This window comes from Caretta caretta, chromosome 5, assembly GCF_965140235.1.
Source record: "Caretta caretta isolate rCarCar2 chromosome 5, rCarCar1.hap1, whole genome shotgun sequence".
Lineage (NCBI taxonomy): Eukaryota > Metazoa > Chordata > Testudines > Cheloniidae > Caretta > Caretta caretta.
In genome coordinates, this window is record NC_134210.1 from 81,844,214 (window position 1) to 81,851,501 (window position 7,288).

At 45.8% G+C, this 7,288-nt stretch overlaps 1 long non-coding RNA gene across 1 annotated transcript; it reads left to right on the forward strand.

The window, feature by feature from the left end:
* The first annotated feature begins 1,370 nt into the window (after positions 1–1,370).
* On the forward strand, positions 1,371–4,441 carry LOC125637083 (uncharacterized). Its single transcript, XR_007356824.2, has 2 exons — positions 1,371–1,545; positions 3,835–4,441. It is a non-coding gene; the product is annotated as an uncharacterized LOC125637083 (long non-coding RNA).
* The last annotated feature ends 2,847 nt before the right edge of the window (positions 4,442–7,288 follow it).

The following is a 7,288-nucleotide window of genomic DNA, read 5'->3' on the forward strand; positions in this document are numbered from 1 at the left end:
GGATAGTACAGACATCTGCAGGAAGGCTGCTGAGTATGTCTGATAGGATTTTTTTTTCTCTTACGTTGTTTTTTCTGTTTCCGCTTCCTGTTTTAATGTAAGTATTTGCAGCTAAGTGAAAATAAGTGGTTGACAAGCTTGTTGTCTTGTTTTATTTTTTCTTTAGTACTGTTCCCTACAGGTGAGTCCCTAAATTAGATGCACAGCAATTGCAAAGGATGGTCCACTCAATGCGAGAGTGGCTTCTGTACCATAGGAACCAGCAGAGAATGGATAGCCAGGGAAATGAAAGGCATTATTGTTCAGGGTATAGACAAATTACAGCAGGTGTCTGCAGCTTTCATAGTCCCACAAACTGCAAAGGTGACATGAAGACCTCTTGGCAAGAGATCTCATGTTCTTTGCAAACAACTCTCACCTCAGACGTGACAAATGCATTACACCAAACTTGTCTTGCGGGATAATCATCCAGAAAGAGTAACACATACAGTATCTACAGAAAACTCTAACTTGTCTAGATTAATAGTTATTGTTTGTACGTATGTATGGGTAATATTTAAGAAATGATGTATTTATATAGAAAGTATGCTTTGAGGTAGAGTAACAATAAAGATTAGTCACCAAAATGTCTTCATAATGGCCCATTCAGGCAAGGGGGAGTTGTCCCCCCACCCTGTCTGGCTGGTGACGCAATACCAGGCTCAATTGTTTAGTTTTGTGCAATACTAAGATTTTGAATGGGAAACCATCAGAGGCAATGACAAACAGCTGGAAGCACTTAAAGGTGAAAAAGAAACTTTAATTTCTATTCATAGACAGAGTGAACCCTGCTCTTTTTGTAAAGGCTGTTTCCAGTATAACCAAAGGGGCGAAAGATACTCTGCATCCATTCACTGAGGAAACCCCTTAAGGAGCAGAAGGCGTTCATGATTGCTTGGATCCTGGGTCATCTGAAACCAGCCAGCTTCCCAAAAGACTGAACTTTTGCGGGGAAATCTGCTTTATTAGATAGGTAGCTATTGATAAGTGTAGACCCAGGTTGGCATTTTTATTTTGTATTGTAACCAGTTGTTTCTACCATTTTCTCTTGATTCTAATTAAACCTTTATTCAATAAACCTACTTTAGTTTTATCATAAATGCTTAGAAGTGCTGTGAGGTTTACAGGAGTGGTAGTTTAGTTTAAAGTAAAACTGGTAAACTGGGGTACACTGCACATTTGAGTGCAGAGTATCTGGGATTTCTGTGAGTAGTCAGTGTTAGGAGCTGGATATCACAGGGGAATGAATCTAAGTAACTCGGGGTTTGTTGTGCACATATTGTTAACCCGCAAGACAAAGTTAGGGCTGATGTAGCCCAGAGAAGAGTGCTTGAGTGTCTGAAAGGCTGGTGGTGCCAGGGAGCTGACAACCAGCTACCACAAGAAAGACTCCTCCTAACTGGAGGAAGTGGTTAACAAATCTTTGCTACCCCATGAACCATCACATGTGCCCAGGACAGAAGGATGTACTCATGTACTTGAGCTCCTACAGCTTCCCACAATGAAGTAAGTTTTTTTTTTTTACTATATATTTGCCTTAATGTATCAGGCATTATCTGGTCTGAAAGACAGTAGGCTAGACAAATGCACAGCCAGCCTTCTATAGCCTTTCCATATAGGACCTTTGAGTCTGTACTTCATACTTGCAATGCAAGCTGGCACAGATTGGCCTTTTAAATATTTCTTTGTCATATAACTTGTCAGTTGCTTAATGAAGGTACCAGCGTCTGGCTCTAATTTTCCAGGAGTAATCTGTGGAAAGCCATAAAGTGGGAACAGGAAGTGCTACTGTTCTGTTGATCAATGAAATAGTCTGCTCCTGGAATTCCCAATTAGAGAGCTGCTTCTCCCCACACATGTAGTATTTTGGGAGTGAGAAAAAAACCCAGCTGTCCATGGAGCCAGTTTTTGTTTTAAATATTGGGTCAAATTCACACAGGGTCTGTTTTTGCAAAGGAATCCTGGCAGCACAAAGCCTCCCAAGGGGGGAATGGTGGTGGTGTTGGTGGTGCGAGTTGCCAACTTTCCTGCTCCTGAGGGGAATGTTATGGCTTATAACAGCATGTCTCCTTTGAAAATGAGACCTAGGCTTCTAAGTCACTTATGTGCTTTGAAAACTTTACCCAGAGTTTCCAATATTAGATAATCTCTTTTCTTAAATATTTTTATTTACAGGTGCACTATGCTCCATTGCAATAGCATCCCTTGTGGACCTGCAGGGTCCTAGAGCCCAGGCTCCAGCCTGAGCCCAGAAGTCTACACAGCAATGAAACAGCCCCACAGTCTGAGCTATGCGAGCATGAGTGGGCTTGCACAGACCAGCCAAGGGTGTCTAGTTGCTGTGTAGACATACCCTAACAGGGAACTGGCCAAGGCTGTTAATGAGGAACAGGTGGGCTGATGGGGCCTGATAGGGGGTAACTGGTCTCTATAAAGAGCCAAAGGGGAACAGGAAACAACTAGAGGGGCTGGGCTAGCATGGACACTAGAGGGTGGGGAAATGAATGGGGTTTTTGAGGTTGACAAAGGATTTTCTGAAGCCATATGAAGTCACTTTGGAAACTGAAGAAGAGTCTCTACTGGTGAGAGAATGGATGCAAAGGGGTGGTAAAAGTAGAAGATATTGGCAGAAAAACAAAGCTAAAGAAAGATATATTGGGATAACAGGGAACAAAATGGCAGACAAAGCAGCTAAAAATGCTGTAAGGAATGGAAGGATTGACATAGAATTGCCCTTGACTAAACAGGAATTCAAAAGCCAAGTACAAAAATTGTAAAAGAGGAATGATGAAAAAATTGGATTAATGAAAAAGGAAGACTTTTTTGAACAGTGCCATAGAGTTTTGGACAACAACTTACTTCAGGGCCTGGATAGGATTAATTAGTGTTTTGTTTAGAGTACTAACTGGCCATTGTGGTTTAAACAAAAAACTCTTTGAATAAATAGACAAAGATGGACAATAGGCTCTCTGTAAAGTGGAAGAAACAATTGATCACTTCTTATAGATATGTAAGGGCTTTGATTAAAAAACTTTTAAGGAATTAAAATGTCTTAAAGTAATAAGTTATTGTTTAGTAAAAACATCAGGGCAATGGGGCATTATTAAAGCCCTGGTCTACACTAGGAGTTTAGGTCGAATTTAGCAGCGTTTAAATCAATGTAAACCTGCACCTGTCCACACAATGAACCTGCCAGGTGGAGAAGGGACCTCTGGTGAGTGTACCTCTTAAAATAGTATACATGGTTTAAAAGCAAGCATGTGAAAGGATTACTTTGCCCTGACATTTGCGGTTCTCCTGTATGTACTCCCAAAGCCTTTGCAAAAGGTTTCTGGGGAGGGCAGCCTTATTCCGTCCACCATGGAAGGACACTTTACCACACCAGGCCAGTAGCACGTACTCGGGAATCATTGTAGAACAAAGCATTGCAGTGTATGTTTGCTGGCATTCAAACAACATCCATTCTTTATCTCTCTGTGTTATCCTCAGGAGAGTGATATAATTCATGGTCACCTGGTTGAAATAGGGTGCTTTTCTTAAGAGGACATTCAGAGGTGCCCATTCCTGCTGGGCTGTTTGCCTATGGCTGAACAGAAATGTTCCCCGCTGTTAGCCTCAGGGAGGGGTGAGGGGCTAGCCACATGGTGGGGGGATGCAAAATGCGACCTTGGAACGAAAGCACATGTGCTGTGTATGTAATGTTAACAGCAAGGTTTACCGTGAAAGAGTGTAGCCATTGTTCTAGAAAATGTCTTTTTAAATACCACTGTCTCTTTTTTTTTTTTTCTTCATCAGCTGCATGTGTTTCAAGGATCACAGGATCTTCTCCTTCCCAGAGGCTAGTGAAGATTAGAAGGTGGAAAAAAAAACACTCGCAATGAAATGTTCTGAGCTCATGCTGTCCTCCCACACTGACAGAGCACAGATGAATGCGTGGAGGCAGACTATGTCAAAGTGCAGGAAAAAAAAAAATGACCAGGAGGAGAGATGGCGGGCTGAGGAGAGGGCTGAAGCTGAAAGGTGGCGACAGCGTGATGAGAGGAGGAAGGATTCAATGCTGAGGCTGCTGGAGGAACAAACTCAAATGCTCCAGCATATGGCTGAGGTGCAGGAAAGGCAGCTAGAGCACAGGCCGCCACTACAGCCCCTGTGTAACCAACCGCCCTCCTCCCCAAGTTCCATAGCCACCCAGACGCCCAAGAAGGTGATGGAGGGGGGCCTCCAGCCACTCCACCCCAGAGGATTGCTCAAGTGCCAGAAGGCTGGCATTCAATAAGTTTTAAACTTTTAAAGTGCTGTGTGGCCTCGTCCTTCCCTCCTCCACCACCCCTCCTGGGCTACGTTGGTGGTTATCCCCCTATTTGTGTGATGAATTAATAAAGAATGCATGAATGTGAAGCAACGATGACTTTATTGCCTCTGCAAGTGGTGATCGAAGGGGGGAGGGGCGGGTGGTTAGCTTACAGGGAAGTAGAGTGAACCAAGGGGTGGGGGGTTTCATCAAGGAGAAACAAACAGAACTTTCACACCGTAGCCTGTCCAGTCATGAAACTGGTTTTCAAAGCTTCTCTGATGCGCACTGCGCCCTCCTGTGCTCTTCTAACTGCCCTGGTGTCTGGCTGTGCGAAACCAGCAGCCAGGCGATTTGCCTCAACCTCCCACCCTGCCATAAACGTCTTCCCCCTTACTCTCACGGATATTGTGGAGCGCACAGCAAGCAGTAATAACAGTGGGAATATTGGTTTCGCTGAGGTCTAACCGAGTCAGTAAACTGCACCAGCACGCTTTTAAACATCCAAATGCACATTCTACCACCATTCTGCACTTGCTCAGCCTGTAGTTGAACAGCTCCTGACTACTGTCCAGGCTGCCTGTGTATGGCTTTATGAGCCATGGCATTAAGGGGTAGGCTGGGTCCCCAAGGATAACTATAGGCATTTCAACATCCCCAGTGGTTATTTTCTGGTCTGGGAATAAAGTCCCTTCCTGCAGCTTTTGAAACACACCAGAGTTCCTGAAGACGCGAGCGTCATGTACCTTTCCCGGCCATCCCACGCTGATGTTGGTGAAACATCCCTTGTGATCCACCAGTGCTTGCAGCACTATTGAAAAGTACCCCTTGCGGTTTATGTACTTGCCGGCTTGGTGCTCCGGTGCCGATATGGGTTCCATCTCTGGCCCCACCACAGTTAGGGAATCCCATTGCAGCAAAGCCATCCACTATGACCTGCACATTTCCCAGGGTCACTACCCTTGATATCAGCAGATCTTGGCTACTTGCATCACAGCAGCCCCCACAGTAGATTTGCCCACTCCAAATTGATTCCCGACTGACCGGTAGCTGTCTGGCATTGCAAACTTCCACAGGGCTATTGCCACTCGCTTCTCAACTGTGAGGGCTGCTCTCATCTTGGTATTCTTGCGCCTCAGGGCAGGGGAAAGCAAGTCACGTAGTTCCATGAAAGTGCCCTTACGCATGTGAAAGTTTCGCAACCGCTGGGAATCATCCCAGACCTGCAACACTATGTGGTCCCACCAGTCTGTGCTTGTTTCCTGAGCCCAGAATCAGCATTCCACCATATGAACCTACCCCATTAGCACCACATTGCCAGGGCCCTTGCTCTGAGAGAAGTCTGTGTCCATGTCCTCATCACTCATGTCACCGTGCTGACATCGCCTACTCGCCTGGTATCGCTTTGCCAGGTTCTGGAGCTGCATATACTGCTGGATAATGCGCATGGTGTTTAATGTGCTCCTAATTGCAAAAGTGATCTGAGCGGGCTCCATGCTTGCCGTGGTATGGCGTCTGCACAGAAAAAAGGTGCGGAACGATTGTCTGCCGTTGCCCTGACGGAGGGAGGGGCAACTGACGACATGGCTTACAGGGAATTAAAATCAACAAAGGGGGTGGCTTTGCGAGAAACTGAATGGCCCCCTCAAGGATAGAACTAGAACCTCAAGGATAGAACTCAAAACTGGGTTTAGCAGGCCGTTGATTTCACGGAGGGAGGGAGGGAGGGAGGAGAAAATGAATACAAAACAAATCTGGTTTATTTCTTGTTTTGAGCCACTTCATCTATCTTTATACATCTTGCTGGCAGCAGACTGTGCAGTACGACTGCTAGCCATCATCATCTCCTGGGTGCTCGGCAGAAGACGGTGCAGTATGACGACTAGCCATCATCTTCTGCTAGCTGGAGGTTTAAAGACAGTGCACTGCCGGTAGGACTCAATCGCCATGAGACAAAACAAGGGAAATGACCTGGCTGAGTCACTCCCATGTTTGCCCAGTTAAAAGAGCACCCAGGACTACGTCGATGATGGCTACCAGTCATACTGCACTGTCTGCTGCCAAAAGGCAATAAACTGCTGCTGTGTAGCAATGCAGTACCACGTCTGCCAGCACCCAGGAGACATACGGTGACAGTGAGCTGAGTGGGCTCCATGCTTGCCGTGGTACGGCGCCTGCACAGGTAACTCAAGAAAAAAGGTGCAAAACGATTGTCTGCCCTTGCTTTCACGGAAGGAGGAAGGGAGGGAGGGAACGGTGGCCTGATGATATGTACCCAGAACCACCCGTGACAATGTTTTAGCCCCATCAGGCACTGGGATTTCTACCCAGAATTCAAATGGGCGGCGGAGACTCTGGGAACTGTGGGATAGCCACCCACAGTGCAACACTCCAGAAGTCGACGGTTGCCTCGGAGCTATGGACACACTCCACCGACTACATGCACTTAGAGCATTTGTGTGGGGACACACACAATCAACTGTATAAAAACGCTTTCTACAAAACCGACTTCTATAAATTCGACCTAATTTTATAGTATAGACATAGAATCATCGAATAGCAGGGTTGGAAGGAACCTCAGGAGGTCATCTAGTCCAACCCCCTGCTCAAAGCAGGACCAATCCCCAATTAAATCATCCCAACCAGGGCTTTGTCAAGCCTGACCTTACAAACTTCTAAGGAAGGCGATTCTACCATCTCCCTAGGTAACGCATTCCAGTGTTTCACCACCCTCCTAGTGAAAAAGTTTTTCCTAATATCCAACCTAAACCTCCTCCACTGCAACTTGAGACCATTACTCCTTGTTCTGTCCTCTTCTACCACTGAGAATAGTCTAGAACCATCCTCTCTGGAACCACCTCTCAGGTATTTGAAAGCAGCTATCAAATCCCCCCTCATGCTTCTCTTCTGCAGACTAAACAATCCCAGTTCCCTCAGCCTCTCCTCATAAGTCATGTG